This window comes from Fukomys damarensis, unplaced genomic scaffold (genome assembly GCF_012274545.1).
Source record: "Fukomys damarensis isolate Sample0158 unplaced genomic scaffold, DMR_v1.0_HiC HiC_scaffold_17, whole genome shotgun sequence".
Taxonomy (NCBI): Eukaryota; Metazoa; Chordata; class Mammalia; order Rodentia; family Bathyergidae; genus Fukomys; species Fukomys damarensis.
The window spans coordinates 8,846,060-8,872,319 of record NW_022900929.1 but is presented as its reverse complement, the minus strand read 5'-3'; positions in this window follow the sequence as shown (position 1 = coordinate 8,872,319).

The following is a 26,260-nucleotide window of genomic DNA, read 5'->3' as shown; positions in this document are numbered from 1 at the left end:
CTCCATTAGCTGAATGAGAAAAACAAATCCAGAGCAATAGGACTAGAAGATTTCCATGCAAATAGTGGAAAAAAAGAAAAGCATATATTTCCTTGTGTGTATAAATGCTCAGAGAAAGGGATAGAAACATATATTGTTTTTAGTTTGTGGAAAGAAGATAAATTGAAAAGATATAAAGAGAAATTTTTATCTTATTTAATTGCTTCCACTCATCAATGGGATGAGGTCAATTATTATTTGTATCATCAAAAGTAAGTTAACAGCTTGTTCTGTTAAAGGGTACATAAAAGGCAGGATTCAGAATTTTGAAATACTATAAACTTAATGGGATAATTAACAAAGTGAAATAGGAAGAAAAGGGCTAAAGGTGTGGGGAAAGTGAGAAGGGTAGGGGAAAGGGAATAAGGGAAAAGAAAAAAAATGAGAAAATGAAAAAATGGAAATAAAGTGTTTGTAAATGGGGAGGGGAGGAAGCGATGAAGGGAGGGCAGGGACAAGGGGGAAAAAATGAGAACCAAGACCTGTCATGTAAAGGTACAAGATCCCAATGATGAATGTCACTGTACTGTATACCTAGAATGTACCAATAAACTCAATAAAAAGAAAAAAAATACTGTAAAGTCATGTGAATTCGTGAAGATATTAAGTCTTCCAAAACATAGTCAGAAATCTAAAGAAAGGAATATCGTGCCTGGAAATTTAAAAAAGTAAAAAGTAGATCCAGATGATTATGTGTGTGATTTATATGAAAGAGAAATTCCAGAAATAAGGAAGAACAAAGGAAAAGCAACAATAATTAAACAAATAATAGAAGAAAAATTGCTTGGTTAAAAGGCTGGAATCTTCAGAGCAAAGGATCTCCAAGTGCCAGGTATTCAGAAATTTTTTTAAAAAACTAAAGAGAGTGGTTGCCACCAGATTAAAAAAATATATACCAAATGCTAAAGCCAACAGGGAATAGCCACAGCCTTTGAGGAGGAAATATCATGACCTAAGGGTCCTATGTCCTAAAAGAGTCTCTATAAACCTGTGACAGGCCATCAGAAGAGTGTCTCGTATGTATAGGGACAAACAGTATCATAGCCGCATACTTTCCCAGGATAAAAATCACTCGAAGTATAGATGGACTGATGCTGCAGCTCTACAACTGAGTCTAGAGATTGGATAGTAGTATCTCAGTCTTTTTTCTGTTTCCATAACAAAGTTGCAATGAAAATAGTACCTGAGGCTGGGACCTTATAAAGAGGTTTATTTAGCTCAGACTTTGGAGTCTGAACGCAAAGACTGGGTGGCCTGATATACTTGGCTTCTGATGAGGGCCCCTGACAGGGTCACAGTATAGCAGAGTAACATCAAAGGAAATGACTTTGTTCAGAAAAAGTCAGGTGCACGGGGTAGGCTTGGTTTATAACAACTGCTCTTTTGAAAACTAACTCACCCCACAAACACTGCAATACTCCCTCTCTGAGGGTACAGCCCAAGACCTACCCCCAGCTTTTGAAGGTTCTGCCACCTCAACACAATCGTATTGGGTCCCAGGCTTACAGCACATGGACCTTTGAGGGACAGAGCACCTCCCAACCACAACTGACAGAAAATTAATGGTGACGATCAATAGAACAAATAAACTTTTGAATTAGTCTAAATAATTGATAGTCACTTTTAATGAAACTTCTTGCAAATATCAAGGATAATTCTCTAAAATTAATATATATAACATAAAAAGAATCATTGCTATTGTTAATCTGAATGAGTCCAGTGCCTATTAGCAAAAACCAAGAAAAATGGAAGGAAGGAAGGGAAGAAGAGAGGGAGGGAGGAAGGGAGGGAGGGAAGGGAGAAAGGAAGGGGAGAAAAAGAAAGGAAAGGAAGAAAGAAGGGATGAAAGGGAGGACGGAAGAGAGGGAGCAAGGAAAACAGGAAGAGAGGGAGGGAAGGAGGAAGAAAAACATATGAATGTACTAAATCTCCCATGGTTTGTGGAGGTATTAAAAAGACATATCCTCAGTTTAAAGATCATCATGATAGATAAAAATGTAATTTCTAAAGAAAAAGAAAAAGCTGGCCAATGTAATTAAAAAAGAAAAAAGAAGGGAAAGATAAGAAAAAATGCTTCAAAGTATAAAATAAATGACAAAATCAGGATAAACGCAATTAGTTATTGAAATGTATGGAAATGTTTTAAAAAGGAATATTAGAAACAAAATTCTTACTTGTTAAGTAAAAAGTTCAAATTGTGAAAAGAATTAAATTATGAGCCAAGGTACTACTGTATGTAGTTTCCCTAGACTCAGCTAATGTTGACAAAGTTTTAAAATTTGACAAAAAAAATGACAAAATTTAAAAACAAAGATTTTTAAATAATGAAATAAAGATACCTTTAGCAAAAAATAATGCAGATAATAATGCCTTAATATGCCGAATGCAATAATAACATCAAATAAAAGCAAAATAAAGAGAAATAGTCACTTAAATAGGACAGAGGATTGTTTTTATATTTTTAAACAATATCTACAATAAACACACAGTAGTCATGAAAGATGGCTAAATCTATTCACCAAATCACATATTCAAATATTGAGATATATTAGAATAGAAGAACTTGACAAAAAATGTATTCAATATCTTAGAGTAGCAAAGAACATTACCAAGGGTATAAAAAATTAATGTGATTAACAAACTTGGCTCTCTAGCAAGCTACCTATTATGAATTACATTTATTAAAATTCTCAATAGTATATTTACAAAAATTAATTTCTTAGGCTACAAAGCAAATTTCAGTAATTCCAGAAAAGACAATGTATTAACCAGATTTTTCACACAGTGTAAAAAGAAATTGTAAATGAAAAGCACATGGTTTTTGAAAAGTCTGCTTGGAAACTGAAAATAATATTAAATAGCATTAGAATAAAAGAAAAAATTTAAATTTCAAAGGATGATTTATAAAGTGATTATAATGAATTTCATATTTTAATAGGTAAGCCAAAGTTACATCAAAGACATTCTAAAAAGAATAAAAATGCATGACTCATATTTTTACCAATATTGACACAAGCAAAGTATACTAATAATTATATGAACCAAAATTCATAAACAGTAACACTGGATAAACAAGAGAAAATGATTTAATTTTGACAAAGCTGAGTAATAAAACAAAGAAGACAGAACATAAATATACAACACTAAGTGAAAAAGCACATCTTACTGCAGAAAAAGAAAGAACTTATTAAAGCTGTCAGAAATAAAATCAAAGAATCTAAATAGATTACATTCTCCTATTATAATGCGAAGGTCTTCATATTCTGTAAGATTTTTTTTTTCTAAACAAGAGATATAGCCAGTGGTAAAGAGCCAGAAAGATTGGAATGAAATAGAGAGGTGAAGATCTACAAAGTGAATGTAAATTCTAGGCAAAAAGGGAAGGGTAGTGATAATATCTGAAAGGGTAGCATCTGAGGTGAAAGCATTACATAAAACAAATTTATTTCAATGAATAAGAATTTAAATTACAGTGAAAATATAGCAGACATGCATTTTTACATGTGAAAAAGCAAAATCAAGATGTGGATAAGAAACAAAGACAGATTGGAAACACAGAGCCCACAGTTGTGATATGCTATAGAAAAACCCTGCAAACTCTCTTTTTATGGGCTGGGGCTCTTTAACATTGCCACATGAAAAAAACCATCATTCTCTTTGAAAACAAATGGAATTAATAAACTGTGGCAGGTTTTCCAAGCTGTATGTTTCTTCCCAGAGAGACCATGCAATGTTTACAAAATTCCTTCAAGCACTCTCTCTGTCTGGAAATGATGCTTGCTTGCTGTTTAGTGTTTCCATTAGAGAAAAAGGAAAAAACAAACAAATAAAGACAGTCCCTTAGCACTTCAAATCTAATAGCAGCGTGACTTGGCATCATCCTTAGGCCCTCTAATTCCACCCTTGGAGAAATAATAAAAGATGACATAACCCTTGGAGCCAGCTACCTACTGGTATTGCCACCAACCTTGTGCCTGTGCCAAAGCCAACTCCCACATCCCTCTTATAGTCAAGGTTCTGAGACTAACTAGGGATAGCCCAGAAGAATAGGGAAACAAATCATATCACCACTTTTCCCCCTTAGCAGATATATGAAAGCATTTTTGAGTGGCATCTGCAGGTTGGTTAGCTTTTCCTTGTATGGGTTGGGCCCTGTCATTTCTCCATTTCATTGCCTTCAAAAGGTACAAAATCAAGTCTAGCCCATAGAATAAGCATCTCTAATTTTGGCAATGCTTAAAACATGATGAAATGTTTTAAAATAGTTTTCTTAGTAAACTAAAAGATGAAAGAAAAAATCCATACAAAGATTTAGAGTCTGTGAATCATACATTTAAATTTTAATTAATAGAGATGTTAGCCCAACCCCCCACAAAAAAAAGCTTCTTAAATTATCCCTGAAACATTTATGAAAGTTTACCCAGCTTGGAAACAAATATAACATCAACAAATTCAAGAGTGAAAATTCTTCAGGCCCTATTTTCTCTCCCATTCATTCATTAATTCATTCAATATTTAGTGAAAATGTATAAATTCCCTGACAAGCAATATTCTAAGTGCTAATGATATAGCCCAAAACCAAGACTTGTCATGTAGAAGTACAAGATCCCAACAATGAATGTAACTGTACTGTATCCCTAAAATGTACCAATAAACTCAATTAAAGCTGAAAAAAAAATTTTTTAAATAAACAAAACATCCCGCTCTTTTGAGTTTGGAGACCTTAAAAAATATTTCTCCAAAATAACTCTGGAATCAAAGAATAAATCAGTGAGTGACTATAAGCTACTTTGAACATATTCATGACAATTGTAACACATCCTAGAGAAAACTGTTCTGGGACAAACTTGTATCATTTAGTGCTTTTATTATTTAAAAAGCAAGATTTTAAAATAAGTGAGATCCGGAGCTGCTTGAAGCCATTGGCACAAGCCCCTCCCCTACCCAGGCCTCCTCACTGGCAGACCAGTGAGGACCAGAGCTGCACAGGCACTTTGAGCTTTAAGTAACCCAACCATCCCAAGCCTCACAACCCCCCATCCCCTGCCTAGGGCTGTTCCTCATCTGTACTGCAGAGGAACAGGGGGTCTTAAAGGCCATTGCTCTGAGCTAGAGCAGAAGTGAATAATAGTATGAGGCCTTACTCCTTCTAAGTCCCCATCCCAAACAATAAAGTTACTATATTGATCAGTTTATTCATTACAAACATATTTTGGGCTAATGTTCAATTTCAATTTATTTCACACAGTTAAAGGTGATAGATTAATAACTACCACAAATTGTCATTTTCTAAGCTGAACTTGATTCTCTTGTTGTTGCTGATTGTATCACTTGGGCTCGTGTTGTGATTGCTCAAATCAGTTATCTTTCCTGGTATAATGAAAATGAGATAGCCCCAGAGTTATTTGAGACTCAAATCCTAAAGACCAGCTATATCTGGAAGACACCTCTGAGAAGCAATCATTCCTTATAGGTTCTAAATACAAGCAACAAATATATCTGCAATAAGTAAGATCAAAGTATAAACCCAGGAATTAAACCAAGGACTTTACCAACAACAATAATAAAAATGAAAAGACATTTAAACAAGATACAGTCTTCCAGCTTGCCACAGGCAAATTCTGGGGGAAATGACATGGAAAAGTCTGATAATCAACCACCTGGAAATCTGAAGTTATAGCACAAGAAGTAAGAAATAAAAACAAAAACAAAAAACAGGTGAATGAGGCTCTATAAATATTCAAAGTAGAAATAATGTCCCAGATAAAAGACATGATGAGAAACTCTATAATAGAAACAGATAAAAAATTAGATGAGTTCAGGACCATGATGGAAGCCATGAATGCTCAGCATAGGAAAGAAATGGAAACTATGAAATGGATTCAAACTGATATCCAGGAGATTAAAAACTCTATTAAAAGTATACATAGTAGACTGACCCAATCTGAAGACAGAATATCAGATATAGAAGACAGGATGGTGGTCAGTGAGCATGAAACGAGAGATCTTTTTAAAAAAGTAAGGGACCATGAGAAATCAATCCAACAGCTCCTAGATGACACAAAGAAGAATAGTATAAGATTAATAGGAGTCCAAGAAAAAGCAGGACAAAGCACAAATGACATAAAAAATGTTTACAGAATTAATGATAGAAAACTTCCCAAACAGAGCAAAAGGTCTTGACATACAGATAAGGGATACAGGATTCCAACTAGTTATGATTAAAAAAAATCTATACCTAGACATATAAAATGAAGATCCCTAATATCCAACAGAAGTACAAAATACTAAAAGCAATTAGAAGAAAGACACAAATTTCATGCAAAGGAAAGCCCATGAGAATCACAACAGACTTTTCAATACAAACACTTGAGTCAAGGAGAGCCTGGAGTGAGGTATTTCAACCTGTAAAAGAAAACAACCTCCAATCAAGGTTGATATATCCTGCAAAATTATCTTTCAAAATTGATGGAGTGGGCTGGGGATTTAGCTCAGTGGTTTGGTTCCTGCCTTGCAAGCACAAGGACCCAAGTTCGATCCCAAGGTACCAAAAAAAAAAAAGCAAAATTGATGGAGTAATTAAATAGCTTCATTACACCCAAGAAATTTCATGAATACCAAATCAGCGTTCCAAACAATTTTTTAAAATATCCTAGAAAAACACAATAAAGGTCACAACTCCATGAGGCCCAACAGAGCAAATCAAAGAAACAAGATTTTAAAGGGAATGGGAGAAAAATAAAAAACCAGCAACAGGAAAACAATATGACAATGATAAGTCAATACATATCAGTTATAACCATCAATGTCAATGGCCTCAATTCACCAATCAAAAGAAGTAAACTGGCAGAATGGATTAAGAAGCAAAATCCCACAATATGCTGTATACAAGAAACAAATCTACTTGAAAAGAAATTCAAAGTATGACAATAAAAGGATGAAAAACAGTTCTCCATATTATGGGACCCCAGAAAAAGCAGGGTAGCTATCTTATTTTCAGACAATGTAAATGTCAAAACAAAACTAATTAAAAGAGACAAAGAAGGTCACTACACTCTTGTAAAGGTAACAATCCAACAGGAAGAGATGACAATCATAAATACACATGCACCAAACACTAATGACCCCAATACAAAACAACTGTTAAGGGACATGAAACACCAAATAAACACTAATACAATTTTGGTGGGGGACCTCAATACCCCATTGTCACAAATAGACATGTCACCTGGACTGAAAATTAAAAATGAAATACTAGAACTGAACCAAGCTTTTGAACAAATGTAATTAACAGATGTCTACAGAGTGTTCCACCTCACAAAATCAGAATATACATTCTTTTTGGCTGCACAAGGGTCATTATCCAAAATACATCAGATTCTAATTCATAGAACATGTTAAGGAAATGCAAAGGAATTAATGTTATCCCATGTATATTAACAGACAATAGTGCAGTTAAACTGGAGATCAACAGCATAAGAAGCCACAAGAACTTCACAAACATGTGGAAATTGAATAACACTGTTCTGAACAACCAATGAGTCACAGAGGAAAATAAAGAAGAAATTTGACTGTTTTTACAATTTAATGATAATGCCAGTACAGCCTACAGGAATCTATGGGATATAATGAAAGCAGTTTTATATGGGAAATTCATAGCAATGAATGCCCACACTAGGAAAACACAACAATGTCAAATAAACAACCTAATTCTTGACCTTAAGCCCCCAGAAAAAGAAGAGCAATACAAACCCAAAGCTTATACAAGCTAGAAAATTATAAAGATCAGAGCAAAAATCAATGCAGTGGAGTCTAAGAGAATGGTACAAAAAACAGCGAATCTGAGTTAGTTTTTTGAAAGAATAAATATGATCAATAAACCCTTAGCCAACCTTATCAAAAAAAAAAAAGGAAAGAAAAGGCTCAAATTCATGCAATTAGAAATGAAAAAGGTGAAGTCACATCAGATCCAGTGGAAATCCAGGGGATCATCAACACCTATGTAGAGAACCTGTACTCTAATAAAATGGAAAATACAGAAGAAATGGACAGATTCTTAGATACATATAAACTTCCAATGTTGAATTAAGAAGATAAAAAAGTCTAAACACCCAACTATATTCAGTGAAACTGAAAATGTAATTAAAAATTTACCAACAAAGAAAGGCCCAGGTCCCGATGGTTTCACTGCTGAATTCTATAAGAATTCTTAGTGAAAGACTATTGCCACTAAACTTTAAAGTTTTCAATGAAATTGAAAGGGGAGCAATACTCCCAAATGCATTTCTGGAAACAAGTATTGCTCTGACTCTAAAACCAGTGAAAGACCCAACCAAAAAAGAGAACTGCAGGCCAATCTCCCTAATGAACATAGATGCAAAATCCTCAATAAGATACTGGCAAACAGAATACAGATACTCATCAAGAAGATCATACACCCTGACCAAGTTGTATTTATCCCTGGAATGCAAGGATAGTTCAACATATGTAAATCAGTAAATGTAATACATTATATTAACAGTCAAGGACAAAAACCATATGATCATCTCAATAGATGCAGAAAAGCATTTGACAAAATTTAACACTCATTCATGAAAAAAATCCTGCAGAAAATTGGAATAGGATGTCTTTATCTCAACTTGATAAAGGCTATCTATGAAAAGCCAACAGCCAACATCATACTAAATGGTCAAAAAATGAAAACTTTCACACTAAAATCAGGAACGAGACAAGGATGTCTAGTGTCATGACTCCTGTTCAATATAGTTTGGAAACATTAGCTACAGCAATTAGACAAGAGAAAGAAATAAAATCAGTAAAAGTAGAAAAGGAAGAAATTAAACTGTCACTATTTGCTGATGATCGGATACTCTACATAGAAGACACAAAAAACTCTGCCAAAAGACTTCTATACTTAATTCACAAATTCAGTAGAGTAGCTGGATACAAGGTAAATACTCAAAACTCAATAGCCTCCTTGTATATAAATAACAGACTCACTTAGAGAGAAATTAGGGACACAATTCCTTTCACAATAACATCCACCCCAAAAAAAGAAATATCTAGGGCCAGGGATTTAGCTCAGCGGTTCGGTGACCTGCCTTGCAAGTGCAAGGACACGAGTTCAATCCCTGGTACAAAAAAAAAAAAAAAAAAAAGAAAGAAAGAGAAAGAAAGAAAGAAAGAAAGAAAGAAAGAAAGAAAGAAAGAAAGAAATATCTAGGAATCAATCTAATGAAGGAAACAAAGGACCTCTACATTGAGAACTACAACACTCTGGAAAAAAACAGATTGAAGAGGATATAAGAAAATGGAAAGACATACCTTGCTCTGGGGTAGGAAGAATCAGTATAGCGAAAATGCCCATAATTCCAAAACTGCTATACAGATTCAATGCAGTCCCTATTGAAATCCCAACAGTATATTTCACTGAACTAGAGAGAACAATCCAAGAATTCATTTGGAACCAGAAGAGACCTAGAATAGCAAAAACCATTCCAGGCAACAAAGACATGGATGGGGTATCACATTCTCCAACTTGAAACTACTACAAAGCCACAGTGATAAAGACAGCATGGTATTGGCAAACAAATGGTCCTGAGGATCAGTGGAACAGATTAGCAAATGCAGAAACAACTCCTGACATACCCAGTTACCTCATCTTTGATAAAGGAGCCAACCATCCTCACCAGAGGAAAGATAACCTCTGCAATAAATGGTGTCAGGGAAACTGGATTTCAACTTGCTAAAGATTAAAACTAAACCCATATCTTTCACCATGCACTAAACTAAAATTGAAGTGGATTAAAGATCTAAATATTAAAACAGAAACACTAAACTTGTTGCAAGATAAATAATGTAGAACTCTTGAAGATGTCAGCATATGAAAAGACTTTATGAACAAGTCCTCAGTAGCATGGGAGCTAGCACAAAGAATTAACAATTGGGATCTCATCTTTTTAAAAAGTTTCTCCACTGCCAGAGAAATCAGAAGCAGAGCTAAGAGACAACCCAAAATGTGGGAAAAAACTTTTATCAGCTGTTCCTCAGACAAAGGTCTACTATCTAGAATATATAAAGAACTCAAAAAAATCAGACCCCCCAATTAAAAAACCAAATTCAAAAATGGGCATCTAAAGTGAGCAGACATTTCTCAGACAAAGAAGTAAAAGCAGCAAGTAAATATATGAAAAAATATTTCACATCACTGGTCATTCGAGAGATGCAGGTGAAAACAACATTGAGAGTTGTCCTCACCCCAGTAAGAATGGTTGCTAACAAGAAATCAACTAATAACAAATGCTGGCGGGGTTGTGGGGAGATAGTAACCTTTCTTCATTGTTGGTGGGAGTGCAGACTGGTGCAACCACTGTGGAAATCAACATGGAGATACCTCAAACAACTAGGATTAGAAGTCCCATTTGACCCAGCTATTCCCCTGCTGGGTATCTTTCCCAAAAGAATTAAAAGAATCATACCACAGTGATATACACTCACCCATGTTTATAGCCGTACAGTTTGTAATAGTTAAAGCTTGGAAAAATCCCATTTGCCCATCATTTAGAGACTGGACAAAAAAGATGTGGGTTTTAAAATAAAATGGAGTACCACTCAGCCATAAAGAATGAGAAACTAGAGAGATTTATAAGTGGATGCACATTGATGACATATTTTAAGTGAAATTAATAGGACACACAGTGTAAATACTGAATAGTTTCTCTGGTGTGATAAACTAAAAGTGTAAATAATCAAAATGTATTATTGATTTTGTGTAATAGGAAAAACGGTCTAAAGCTATAGGGGAATTGGGAGGGGTAGGAGAAAGGGAAAAGGGGAAAAGAAAAAAAAAGAGAAAAGGAAAAAATTTAAACAAAGTCTTTGGAAATAGGGAAGAGTGGAGGGGGTGAAGGGAGGCCAGGAGAATTGGGAAAAAATAAGAACCAAGATACCTCCTGTAAAGGTGGAAGATGCCAATGATGAATGCAACTGTATTGTATAACTAAAATGTACCAAAAAAGGAAAAAAAATTATAGAAAGCAATGCATTTCTTCAAGGGAGTGATGCCACATTTAGCGGCGATGACTCTTTCCTCTCCTCTTCCAGTTGATATTCAGCCCACTGACTGTGTGACATTCATCTATAAAGCACTTCCACTGGATCCCTCATTTAACCTAACTGAAAAGCTGCTTTGCATCTTCCCCCCTTCTGTTTCACCAGCGTCATCTGTCACTGCTGATTTTACATTCTATATACCAGTCATGTATTACGACATAAGTTTCCTGAGTATACAATGCTTTTTCTTATTCCTCTGCCCATTTTTGTACTTTCATTTACCTGGAGTACTCCTATTCCTACTATAAACCTTAATTTAAGTATTCTTTCCTACTTTTCTCACATTTTGCTTGGATGTGTTGGTTGTCTGTTTCTTAAGCTTCACTGGAATTTGAGTAAGCCTATATTCTAAGAGCTATGACAGGTTTTGGGAGTATTTATTTTAAATTACATAAATACAAATATAGTCACTGATGTCTTTCTCCAATATTAGTGTGACTAAGTAAAGTTCTAATGAGGTTCTTATCACTATTTTATCTTCTTTCATACAAAATGGTAAGGACAATGCCTGATATTGAAGATATATTTGTTCAAATATGATGAATAAAGAGGTTGCAGAAAGAGGAAAATAATTGAGATGTGTTATGTACCAATTCCTCACAATGAATATAATCATTATATACTGCAAATATGTGTTAATAAATTTTTTTTTAATTTTAAAGCCCCAATTTACTCTTTTTCTTTAAATCTTTCTCAGATTGCAGAACTGGCAACTGTTGATTTATTCATTATTTCTGAATTTAGTGGTGCTCCTAACTTGTCTTTAGTGCATATTTCTTGCTGGTGAGATAATACAGGTTGTGCCACACACGATTGTGTGCTGAGTGATGGGCTGTGACTCCAGCACCATCCCCCTGCTGAGCCTGCTGCATGCTCATTCTGCTCTATATAATACCCACTGGGGATGTCCACGAGGACCTGGAGCCATGAGTCACACGACCTGTCCCAAGAAGGCACATGCTCCTGTGGTGACCGGGATGTCACACTCTGGTGCAGATGTGCTTACCTGGTGAAGGAGGCTAATGTAGGACTTGTAATTCTGCTTCCAAGACATCTCCCTTCTCTTCTACCACCAGGCACCCTCTGTTCTTGCAAATGCAGACAGCTTTGTCCTATGAGTGAAAATACTGTGGCCTGGGAAGCACATCACGCTTGCCCAGGCTAGGAAGCGTGGGAGTCCAGATCACAGTCATTGTGGGCTCATGTGCTAAGTGCTTGGGCCTCAGACAGCCCTGAGCTTAAAGCTTAGATCCATTACTGTCTGAACTGCTCTTGTCAAGTTCCTTTTCCAAGTATGTATCAGTGCCTGGAGATACAGCGATGAATGTGAGCAGATTTCATCCTGGAGCTTAAACTTCCACAGGAGCATGTTTGTGAGGGTGGGGCTGCCTTGCCACTCACTGTGATATTCCAGTGGGGTTGGTATCTGAAAAGTAAGAGCCTGATAGACAGCAAGAGCTTAGCAACTGTGCCTTCTGTCCATACTCCTCTGACCTCCGACTTCCCTTACTACCTCCTTTCCATCACTCTATTGCTTGGTAGCTCCTTACAAATGAGACTGGGTCATAAGATGGGAAAAGGCAGGAAGCCCAAATTAACAAGGCTTGCTATGGCTAAGAGGAGTAGACAGCACACCTTTAAAGTCATGTCTAAGGCTTGACATGTCGTGCGCTTACCTGGCTACAAGTTAGGTTGTCTGTAGAACCAAGAGTCCAAAATGAAAAAAAAAAAAAAGAATAAACAATCAAACAAAACAAAAAAGTCTCCTAAGTATGCAAACTCAGATGAATAGAGAGCTGAGTGTCTTTGTTTTCTCCTGGCATTGACTTTGACAAAGACTTTTAATCTCTGGAGACCTATTAAAGACAGTGCGTGGTAAGTTTATTTCAAATACAGAATGAGAAAACTGGTTAATGGAATCTGGCTTATTTCCCTGTATGGATATTTCTTTTCCTGCAACAATAACCACTGTAATAATGTAGTTCATTATTATTCAAGTTACACTGTATCTCTCAGCAGATGGAGACAGCCTTCAAGCTTGTCCACTTTCATGAGGCCACTTTCGTACATTAGAGCCTAAGTGTCCTCAAAAGACAAAGGTAAGAAATTTCTCCAATAAAGGGGTCTAGAGAGAAAATCATTGAGAAGTAAAGAATGGCTTTTCATGTGATGAGCTACAAGCCCCTACATGAGCAGTGTAGTTGAAGACATCCTACAAATGCATGGCCATGATTATTCTAGAATTTAAGTGAGAAGGGGAATGGTAATATGTTCCACTTATTATCAATGCAGAGATGGTCCTGGGGATGGTGGGTGGTGTTCAGAGCCGTAGATCTGGCCCTTGAAGGAGTTAAAGTCTCTGCTCCATGAGTTCACCCTGATGTGCCAAAGTACTGTGTCTCAATGGCAATCTTTGATGCAGGTCTTATCATCAGATGTTCTGATTTTCTAGGTCCAAAATAAAGGCTGAGCATCAGCCATTTAAAAGCTCCCTAGATGATTCCAGCCTGTAGCCATGGCTGAGAACCTGGGGTCTAGCTTTCTAAATGGGGCACCCAGTTGGGCAGATCCAGGCTGGAGTTTCTGGGACCCAGGAAGCCAGCCATCTTCCCACATGATGATGAAGACCACTGGCCTAGAGTCCTGGTCACTCATGAGTGTGAGTCCACAAAGCCACATGGCATTCTAAAGGACTGCCTCAGATATCAGAACCTCCAGACAGAAGCCAGTTGACCCCCTCCCATAGACCTTCTCCTCCCTGACATGGCATGGCAGAGTCGGCTTGGCTTTCTGCTAATGTTACCTTGTTCAATGCATTGGGCCAAATATTATCACACTTTAGGTCAGGCACAGCATCTTTCTGATGCCCTTCAAAGTTGTTTCTGACCATGTCACAGAATCATCTGTGGAATTCAGATCACTGTGAGAGGCTAAGGTGGTGTTTCTTGGGCTAGCATGGGGAGGGGGAGCCAGAGAAATCCACTGAGGCCGGCCCACATGAACCAGTCCCTATAGTGACTCTTCAACAACCCATATCAAATACCATAGATCTCTTCCCTTCAACTTTCTTTACCAGGAAACCAAGGCTCTGAGTAATCACTTGGACCAAGGGCACCACCTTAGGAGCCCTGTCTGATCTGAAACCGGGGTACTCAACTTCAAAACCAGAACTCTGAGTCAAAGGTCTTCTTTCTGAATGTCACTGCAGAAGTCTCTTAGGAGATATCCAGAACAGAATAGAAGGGCCCAGAGGACTGGTTGTCAGGACATCCAGAAAAGAATAAACAGTCAAACAAAACAAAAAAGTCACCTAAGTATGACCCTCTGCCCCTGGACACTTGTCCTACTCAACTTGATAAGAGAGTCCAGAAGCATCCAGGAAGTTTAGACAGGGTGGCATCGATGAGATCAACATCCCCATTCCCCTGTGCTCGTGCAGCTTCCCTGCAGGCATGGGAGTCTTCATAGGTCCATCCCCACCTCCTCTCTTCTTGAGTCCCCTTCTCAAGAGAGCCACACTGCATTTCCTCCTGACGCCCACTGCTTGCTCATGAAGTACCCAATCAGATTGCTTCTCCCTGAGTATTTCTTTGAATTCTCAACTTACCCTCTGCCTGCCTCGGATGACATCAATATTACTAGAACTAGCATTACTACAGCTTTGCTTTGACTACTGCCTTTATTCAGCACCCTTTCTATGCAAAGAATTTTGCCAGTGCATTACATGATTAGCTGACTTGGTTCTCACGGTCCTCTGGGAGGCTAGGACCATTATTAGCTGCATTTCCAGACAAGGGAGAGGTGTAGAGCTTGGATGACTCTTTGTTTGTGACCTTCTTTTGCCTTCAGAGTCATCCGTGGTGGCCTAAATGACATCCTAGAGCTGTTACTCTGAATATTTTCTATTTTCATCTCTCACTTTTGCTGGCCTTTCTGATGATGGTTGCCCTTCTGTATCTGCAGGTTCTACATCAATACATTCATAGAACCACAGAACCATAGATTCAACAACCATAGATTTCTGCATACTTTATGACATAATTTAAAGTTATCTTTAAATTATGTCTTAAAATATATAGGAATATGCCAGTACTGCCCCATTTTATATAAGAGACTTGAGCATCACTGGATTTGGGAGATGCATGGATACTGTGACCAACGTCACCTTGATACAGAGGAACAACTGCCCATTGGACCCACTGGGTGATCCAGGACATGCTCCCTGCCCAAAGGTTTGCTGACTAGTCCTTCATTCCATCAGTAATCTAAATTTTCCTCTGACATGTATGCAACATATTTATAACTTCTGACAATTAGTATGTGAATGTCTTGGGGAGGAAATGTTATAGAGATATTGCATAATGTAAAGGTAATAAATGAAATTTGCTAAGCTTGAATATTGAGGACTTTTAAAGCCTCTACCAGTTCACACTTCTACCAGTAAAATTCACTTTCCAAGATCCTCTTCTGTTCCAGGAAGGATCTTGGATCCTGGTGGTTCATATATGAACAAGAGTTTGCCTTGCTGCAGAGGGAGGGGTTCACAGACTTGTTAGCAAGAGAGTCTTGCAGATGTTGATAATGACTACAATGGTAAGGAAGAAAGTTTATGCGACCTACTGTGGGTGCACAGAGGAGGGAGTGATTAATTCTACAGGAGCAAAGGCTGTGTGAGCTGGAATTGGCAAGGATATGTGAAATTGAGCTGAAAGATAATTAATCCAATAGGAGGGAGGAGGAGCAATCTGCTTCCTGCATAGGGAATGATATTAGAATAATGTAGAAGTAGCCGAGTATTAGGTGGGGGGACATAATTCATTATGGTGGAGCCAAACTGGATATCTAAGATGAAAAGATAGGGACAATAGTTGGAATGAGTTCTGAAAGCCAAGAGCCTTGGAGGCCATGCTGAGGAGCTTGGGTTTGTTGGGGGAAAAATGCACAACCATCAAAGGACTTTAACAAAGGGAAGACCATGACCTAACTTGTGCATTGGATGCCTCATTCTGGCAACTGGTCCCAAGACCAGTTAGTTGGCAGGTGTGAGGCAAGTCAGTAGGGAGGAGATCCACATCTGGTGGGAGGAGAGGAATGGCCAGTGGCCTTGAGAATGATAGCAAGAGGCACATCCCAGAATTTTTAGGGGACTTCCATAGACATTGGTGGATATGACAGCAAAAGATCCCAAGGTGAGGGAGATAGTAAGGAATAGAGTCAGAAATTATCTAAATGAAGAGTCTCTAAGTTAGGCACCCATGATGATACACTAAACGATGGAGAACTCTATGCCTACTTACTCCACAATTGCTTTGGAAACTCAGCATCCTAGATTTCCAGGCAAAGGAACTGTTCCCTGGGGTCTGAACCTATTTACAATTCTTATACTGAGGGAATTGTTCTCTCAGTGTTGGCTGTAATTGCAGATGCTCAGGTAAGTTGATGTGTGTGTCTTTGGGAGGAAGTGTGACCTTGCTAAAGTAACTTCTCCTCGTGTCACTACAGAATGGGAGCCCCTTTTCACTCAGTCACGCAGCATGACTACATAAGCAGAGACTTAGCCTTCTGCATCCTTTATAAATCACAGCATTCCCTCCCTCCCTTGCTCCATCCCAGAATCTCCCATCTCTTTGAAGGTAAATCAGATCTGGTATTCTAATGAGCAATGTGACAGAGGCAGGGTTTGCTAAGGGAATTAAATTCTCTATATGTGCATATGCTGGTGTTCAGGAGCGTTAACTTATGTGCTTCTGTATGTCTTAGTGTATGTGCTTATATTGGAGTCGCTAGATTTAACAAATATAAATGCAATATATATACCCAGGTGCAGTGGTACCTACCTGTAATCCCAGGGAGATTAAGGCAGGAGGATTGCAAGTTAGAACCTAGTTGATCCAAATGAGCAATTTCTTGAGACGCTGTCTCAAAAAACTAAAAAAAAAAAGGGCTGGGCATGTAGCTCAGTGGAAAGGCCTTGGGTTCAATCCGTAGGACCACAGCCACAACAACAAAAAACAATATGGAGGGCTGGGAATTTGGCTCACCTTGTAAGCACAAGGTCCTGAGTTCAATCCCCGGTACTAAAAACAAAACAAAAAACAAAAAAACATAAAACCAATATGCATAGCTAGCTTTAATTTTTAGTAAGAAACAACAAATAATTCTTACGGTATAAGTATATGCCATGTGTATTGATGCATACAATATGTAGGACTTATTGAATGTGCAACTTGTATCTGTTAGTATGTGTTTTTATATTTGTGGTGATATATGCATTGTGTTTGCTCATGGTCTTTCAGGGATTTATACATACATGTACATGGTGGCTTTTGTGTTTCTGTGCTCACATGGATCTGGGTCACAAAATTTTTTATAAGAGATTTTCCGTAGCTCTCTAGGGCCTGGAAAAAAGGGGGAAAGCAGATTTCTTTCTACTATTATTAATTTTGACCTTGAGCAAGTCACCGAAAAGTGAAGAGATTGAACTAAACTCATTCATTTAAATATTTAAATATGTATTGATCATCCTAGGAGCAGAAAGTGTGAAGGCAAATAACTCACATGGGCTCAAAATCTAGAGGAAGGACATTATACAACTGATGGACTTTCGATGTGGAAGAAAATGGCACCATAAACCCATGTGCCCAGAGCTCAAGGATGGTGGCAGCTCCTTCCAGCTATTTGCGTCTGAGAGGCCAGGCTGGTGGTGGAAGTCAGAAAGATACCTCAGTGTGATGCTTTAATGGCTTGGAATCTTTAAATTATGATTATTGATAGAACTGTGAAGCTGGCCTCCCAGGAACCCAGCTGCAGGAAGCATTACTCCATCCATCAAATTTGTTTGCTTTTAATCATAGCAGCACTCCCCAAAGCCAAGAAATGTCACTGGCTTGCACCATCAGAAGCATTTCTCATCCTCCAGCCTGTGGTCTCAGTAGTGCACCTTGCTGTTTCTCAGGGTGCTGCTCCCCACAGGTTCCGTGGTCCCTTTGCAGCCTCTGCCTGACACCTCCACCTCTCCCCACCCTCACGCTTGTTTTGATCACCCATGGTTTCCAACCTCTGTCTTTCTAAATAAAATAGCACACTGAAAGCAATCTTAGCCATTCTGGCTTGAAACCTGCCACAAGTGAGCTTTCCCACCCTACAAGAAGAAGCTTCAATAGCATAACTGAGGAATTCCGTAGGAGTTTCTGAGTCCAGTGTTGAAAGTTAGCATGACAGCCAATCTGCTTTAGCAAAGAGGCCACAGTGGCAGCAAGACGAGAAAAAGTTTCTTTCTCACTTACCTAGAAGTCTGAGCCCCCAGCTGTCCTGGCTGCCACTGCAGCCCCAGAGGGACAAGGAGCCCACATCCTCCTGGCTTTCAGCTCTGCTGCCTTCAATATATGGTCAAAACTGTGCCAGGCTCTCATCCATACAGCCTGTCCCAGCCAGTAGGGAGCTGGAAATGTGGTTTTCATCTGCAATGCTCACCCCCAACTAAGTCTTTGTCTGTAGGGAAGAGGGGGATAGTAGACTTGGGGATGTCCTGCATTTTGTGCCCAGAAAGCTTCAAAATCTTTAAGATCTCTCAGGGCAAACACTCCCCAACAGACACTCGTCTGTTGTATCCATGTACTAAGTATCACATGGTGCACCATAAATATGTGTGATTATTATGTGTCAATTATGTGTACATTCTCCTTCTGTTTATAACTGGAGGTGCAACAGCACAAATGGAATAACTGCTATGTTCCACCTGTGGGATTCACTTAGTAACTGTTTGGTTTGATTGTGACAAGCAGTTTCCCAACTTGCCCTAAGAATTACAAGTATAGAAGGAGACCCTTGGGGCTGGAGTCTGTCTGGCATCTGGCCTTGTCTCCGGTGATCTGCCAGTGACCAGGTGCACCCCTTGGTGCATTCTCACCTGTAGATTTATCACCTTCACCAGCCTGGTCCGGTTCTTCTGCACCCCAGCCACAGAGCAAGGACAACAGCTCCCAGAATACCATTCACCAAGGAGCCAGGTCAGTGAGCAGCCTCTGGAAAGCAGAAGAACAGCAGCAGAGGCTTTTGTCCTGCAGACATGGCTGTATATAGAGACACCTCCTTGTATCCTCATGGTGTCTCCTCCCCAGTTTCAGTGATTCTTCCAGATCCTGACTGGGGGCCACTTTGCCCATTGCACCTTGAGTTCTGCTAATGGTGACATCCATCCAAAGTGACAGTGCCAACCGTCCAGCCCTGTGGCACACAGACAGAGCCCTCAGACACCTCAGATAAGAGGATGAGTCGAGCAGAGATCTTCCTTCTGCATGGCGCAGGTTAAGTGGGATTTGAACCCCATCTTTCTCCCCACCAAACCCTTCCTCAGGCATGTCACTTGGCCTATGTGAGAGTCCACATGTCTCCTGAGAATACCTGCTTGTAAATCATTGAGAGGAGCACGTGTGATAAAATATGCAATAATAACTAGGCCAACCAGAAAATTGATATTACTATTGCTGCTAATAGCCAAGCATTTTTTAATAAAAAGGCTTTATTAAACACAATTACTTAGAGTCCCAGGATTTGGCTCAGGGGTTCTGCAGGCTGCCTTGAAAGCTCAAGGGCCTGAGTTTGATCCCCAGTACCAAAAAACACCCCCAAAAAAACACAATTTCTTTTTTTCTCATTGAATTTATTGGTACTTGTTTAGGTGTACAGTACAGTTACATTCATCATTGGGATCTTGTACCTTTACATGACAGGTCTTGGTTCTCATTTTTTTCCCCATACCTCTGCCCTCCCTTCACCACCCCTCCCACCTCTATTTACAACAACTTTATTTCTATTTTTTCAAATGTTTTCTTTTCCCTTACTTCTTTTTCCCTACCCTTCCCACTTCCCCTACATCTTTAGCCCTTTTGTTCCTATTACAAATTGTCAATTATACCATTACGATCTTATTTGCAATTAAGAGAAACTATTCAGTATTTATACATGTGTGACTTATTTATTTCACTTAAGAGTATAACCTCAATATGCATTCATTTTCCTATGAATGACTCTAATTTCTCATTCTTTATGGCTGAGCAGTATTACATTTTATAGAAAAACCACATCTTCTTTATCCAGTCTCCAACTCATGGGCAAATAGGCTGTTTCCAAATTTTAGCTATTACAAACTGTGCCACTATAAACATGGGTGTGCATATATCACTGTGGTATGATTCTTTAAATTCTAGATACCCAGGAGAGGGATGTCTGGCTCAAATGGAACCTCTAGTCCTAGTTCTTTGAGATATCTTCATGTTGATTTCCATAGTGGTTGCACCAGTCTGCACTCCCACTGACAATGGAGAAGGGTTCCTTTCTCCCCACATCCCCACCAAGATTTGTTATTGGTTGATTTATTGATAGCAGCCATTCTTTCTGGATTGAGGTGAAATCTCAGTGTTTTCATCTGCATCTCTTGAATGACCAGTGATGTGGAACATTTTTTCAATAAATGTACTTGATGCTTTTACTTCTTTGTCTGAGAAATGTCTGTTCATTTCAGATGCCCATTTTTGAATTGGGTCTTTATATTGGGGGGGCTGATTGTTTTGAGTTCTTTATATATTCTAGATAATAGTCCATTGTCTGAGGAGCAGCTGGTAAAATTTTTCTCCTACATTATAGGTTGTCACTTAGTTCTGTTGATGGTTTCTTTTGCAGTGCAGAAGCTTTTTAATAAGATGAGATCCCAGTTGTTGATTCTTTCTGCTAGTTCCCATGCTACTAAGAATTTGTTCATAAAGTCTTTTCCTATGCCAATATCTTCCAGGGTTCTGTTTAACTTATCTTCCAGCAAATTTAGTATCTCTTTTTAAATATTTATATCTTTAATCCACTTGGATTTTAGTTTAGTGCATGGTGAAAGATAAGGGTCTAGTTTTAATTTTTGGCAGGTTGAAATCCAGTTTTTCCAACACCATTTATTAAAGAGGCTGTCTTTCCTCCATTGAGGATGGTTTGCTCCTTTGTCAAAGATGAGGTAGCTGAGTACATCTGGAATTGTTTCTGTATCTTCCAATCTATTCCACTGATCATCAGGTCTGTTTCTTTGCCAGTACTATGCTGTTTTTATTTCAGTGGATTTCTAGTATATTTTCAAATTGGGAATTGTTATACCTGCTGCCATGTCTCTGTTGCCTAGGATGACATTTGCTATTCTTGGTCTCTTCTGCTTCCAAATGAATTTTTGGATTATTTTTTCTAGTTCTGTGAAATATACTATGTTGGAATTTCAATCGGCATTGCGTTGAATCTGTATAGCAGTTTTGGTAGTATGGTCATTTTCACTATGTTGATTCTTCCTACCCAGGAGCAAAGAATATCTTTCCAATTTCTTATATCCTCTTTGATCTCTTTTTTCAAAGTGCTATAGTTTTCAGTGTAGAAGTCTTTTGCTTCCTTCGTTAGATTGATTCTTAGATGTTGCATTTTTTTGGATGCTACTGTGAAAGGAATTGTTTTCCTAATTTCTCTCTCAGTGAGTCTGTTATTTGAAAATACAATTTCTTAATCATAAGACAATTGTTCTGTAAGGATTGACTGGAATAACTTTTTTATTGATGTTAATTTTTTATATTTTTATTTTTATTATGAATGTCTATTACTTTTACAAAATATTGGGTTTCACCCAACAGAAGAACAAAATATTACAAGCAGTTAGAGAAAAGAAACACATCACATACAAAGGAAAGCCCATCAGAATCACAGCAGACTCTTCAACACAAACCCTTAAGTCAAGGAGAGCCTGGAGTGAGGTATTTCAAGTCCTAAAAGAAAACAACCTCCAACCTAGATTGATGTATCCTGCAAAACTATCTTTCAAAACTAATGGGGAAATAAGATACTTCCATGAAAAAGAACACCTGAGAAATTTCATGAACACCAAACCAGCACTCCAAACACTTTTAAACAATATCCTGGAAAAGGCAATGAATGCCACAACTCCATAAGGGCCAACAGAGCAAATATACCAGACAAGATAAGAAATTAAATGGAGAGAGGAAAAATTAAAAATAAAAGAACCAACAACAGTAAAATAGCATGACAATGAAAAGTCAATACATAACAGTTATAACCATCTATGTTAATGGGCTCAATTCACCAAACAAAAGAAACAGGCTAGCAGAATGGATTAAGAAGCAAAATTCAACAATATGCTGTATACAAGAAACCCACTTAATACACAAAGAAGTTCATAGATTGAGAGTAAAAGGATGGAAAACAGTTTTCCAAGGGACAGGAGCCTGGAGAAAAGTGGGGGTAGCTATCTTAATTGCAGACAGAGTAAATTTCAAACAAAAACTAATTAAGAGAGACAAAGAAGGCCAGTACATCCTTGATCTTAGCCAAAAGGCCAAGAAGCAATACACTACATCCTTGTAAAGGGAACAATACAAGAAGAAAAAATGACAATCACAAATATATATGCACCAAATACCAATGCCCCCAACTATACAAAACAAATATTAATAGATATGAAAAATGAAATAAGCACTAATACAATTGTAGTGGGGGATCTCAGTACTCCACTGCCACAGACAGATCATCTAGACAAAAAATAAAAAACAAAATAACAAAACCAAACCAAGACTTTGCACAAGTGGATTTAGTAGATGTGTACAGAGTGTTCCACCCCACAAAATCAGAGTATACATTCTCTTCAGCTGCTCAAGGGGCATTCTACAAAATAGACCACATACTAGCTCATAGAACATGCTTAAGCAAATGAAAAGGAGTTGAAGTTAGCCCCTGTAATAATACAATTAAACTAGAGATCAATAGCATAAGAAACCACAAGAACTTCATAAACACATGGAAATTAAATAACTCCCAGCTGAACAAGCATTGGGTCACAGAGGAAATTAAAGAAATTAGACAGTTAATGATAATGCCAATATAACATACAGGGATCTATGGGACACAATGAATCTATGGGACGCAGTGAAAGCAGTTCTATGAGGGAAATTCATAGCAGTGAATGCTCACACTAGGAAAACAGAATGAACTCAAATAAATAACCTAATACTGAACCTCAAGCTCCTAGAAAAAGAATAGCAAGACAAACCGAAAGCTCATACAAAGGAGAAAATTATAAAGATCTGAGCAGAAATTAATGCAATTGAGACTAAGAGGACTATAGAAAAAAATCAATAAATTGAAAGTTGGTTTTAGGCTAGGGATTTTGCTCAGTGGTTCCAGCACCTGCCTCACAAGTGCAAGGACCCAAGTTTGATCACTGGTACCAAAAAAAAAAAAAACAATTGGAAACAGCCCATCTGCCCATCAATTGTAAACTGGATAAAGAAGATGTGGTTTTTCTATAAAATGGAATACTACTCAGCCATAAAGAATGAGAAAGTAGATTCATTCATAGTTAGATGGGTACATTTTGAGGATATACTTCTAAGTGAAATAAATAAGGCACACATATGCAAATACCAAATAGTATCTGTGGTGTGAAAAACTAAAATAGTATTCAAGATCCTAATGGGACAATTAGCAAATAGGAAGAAAAGGACCAAAGGTGTAGGGACAATGAGAAGGATAGGGAAGGGGGAATAAAGGAAAAGGAAAAAAGTATGAGAAAATGTAAAAATGGAATTAAAGTGTTTGAAGGGAAGAGGGGAGCGATGGGTGAAGGGAGGGTGGGGACAAGGGGAAAAAATGAGAACCAAGACCTAGCATGTAAAGGTACAAGATCCCAGTAATGAATGTAACTGTACTGTCTACCTAGAATGTACAAATAAATTAAAATTTTTTAAAAAAATCAACAAACCCTTAGACAACCTTATAAAAAAAAAAGGAAAGAAAAGGCTCAAATTCCTGTAATTAGGAATGAAAAAGTTGAAGACACAACAGACCCAGCAGAAATGTAGAGGATCATCAATACCTACTTCAAGAACCTTACTCTAATAAAATTGAAAATACAGAAGAAATGGACAAATTCTTAGATATATATGAACTTCCAAAGTTGAATTAAAAAGATAAAAAGGTCTAAACACCCCAACTACATTCAGTGAAATTGAAAATGTAATTAAAAATTTATCAACAAAGAAAATCCCAGGTCCTGATGGATTCACTGCTGAATTCTACAAGACATTTAGAGAACTACTGCCACTACTCTTTAAACTCTTCAATGAAATTGAAAGGGAAGCAATACTTTCAAATTCTTTCCTGGAAGCAAGTGTTACTTTGATTCCAAAACCAGGGAAAGACCCAACCAAAAAAGAGAACTGCAGGTCAATCTCTCTAATGAACATAGATGCAAAAATCCTCAACAAGATACTGGCAAACAGAAGACAGAGGGTTATCAAGAAGATCATATACTTTGGCCAAGTCTGATTTATCCCAGGGATGCAAGGACAGTTCGACATATGTAAATCAATAAATGTAATACACTACATTAACAGAGCCAAGGACAAAAACCATGTGATTATCACAATAGATGCAGAAAAGCATTCACAAAATTCAACACCCACTTGTGATAAAAATCCTACAGAACATTGGAATAGATGGTCTTTATCCCAAATTGATAAAGGCTGTCTATGAAAAACCAACAGCCAATACAATACTAAATGGTCAAAAACTGAAAACATTTACACTAAAATCAGGAAGAAGACAAGAAAGCCCATTATCACCACTCCTGTTCAAGATAGTTTTGGAAACATTTGCCACAGCAATTAGATAAGAGAAAGAAATAAAAGGAATAAAGATATGAATGGAAGAAGTTAAACTGTCACTTTTTGCTGATTGTATGATACTCTACATAGAAGACCCAAGAAACTCTGCCAAAGGACTTCTAGACTTCACTGACAGATTCAGTGAAGTAGCTGGATACAAGGTCAACACTCAGAAATCAATAGTCTTCCATCTTATAGAAAATCCACATCTTCTTTATCCAGTTTCCAACTGATATGAGAAATTAGATTCATTCATAGGAAAAGGGATACATATTGAGGATATACTCCTAAGTGAAATAGATGAGTCACACATGTGTAAATACCGAATAGTTTCTCTGGTGTGAAAACTATAATTGCACATAAGATCTTAAGGAGATAATTGACCATGTGAAATAGGAAGAAAAGGGCTAAAGGTGCAGGGAAAGTGGGTAGGGTAGGGGAAAGTTAATAAGGGAAAAGAAAAAAATATGAAAAAATGGAAATAAAATGTTTGTAAATGGACAGTGGAGGAGGGGGTGAAGGCAGGGCAGGGACAAGGGGAAAAATGAGAAACCAAGACCTGTCAGTAAAGGTGCAAGATCCCAATGATGAATGTAACTGTACTGTATCCCTAAAATGTACCAATAAACTCAATGAGGAAAAAAATCAATAGTCTTATTTTACACAAATAAGATTCACTGAGAGAAATTAGGGACATAATTCCTTTCACAATAGCATCCAAAAAATGAAATATCTAGGAATCAATCTAATGAAGGAGACAAAAGACCTCTACACTGAAAACTATAGCACTTTGAAAAAAGAGTTTGAAGGGGATATGATAAAATGGAAAGACATCCCTTGCTCTGGGGTAGGAAGAATCAATATAGTGAAAATGACCATGTTTCCAAAACTACTATACAGATTCAGTGCAATACTGATTAAAATCCCAACGGAACTTGAGAAAAAAAATCCCAGAATTCATTTGGAACCAGAAGAGACCTAGAATAGAAAAAGCCATTCTAGGCAATAGAGACATGGCAGGGTTATCACAATTCCCAACTTAAAACTGTGCTACAAAGCCACAGTGATAAAAACAACATGATATTAGCAAAGAAACAGTCCCAAGGATCAATGGAATAGATTAGAAGATGCAGAAACAACTCCTAACATACTCAGCTACCTCATCTTTGACAAAGGAGCCAACCATCCTCACTGGAGGAAAGATAGCCTCCTTAATTAGATGGTGTTGGAAAAACTGGATTTCAACTTGCCAAAGATTAAAACTAGACCCACATCTTTCACCATGCACTAAGCTAAAATCCAAGTGGTTTAACAATATAAATATTAAAACAGAAGCACTAAAATTACTGGAAAATGAATTAGATAGAACTCTAGAAGATATTGGTATAGGAAAAGACTTTATGAACAAA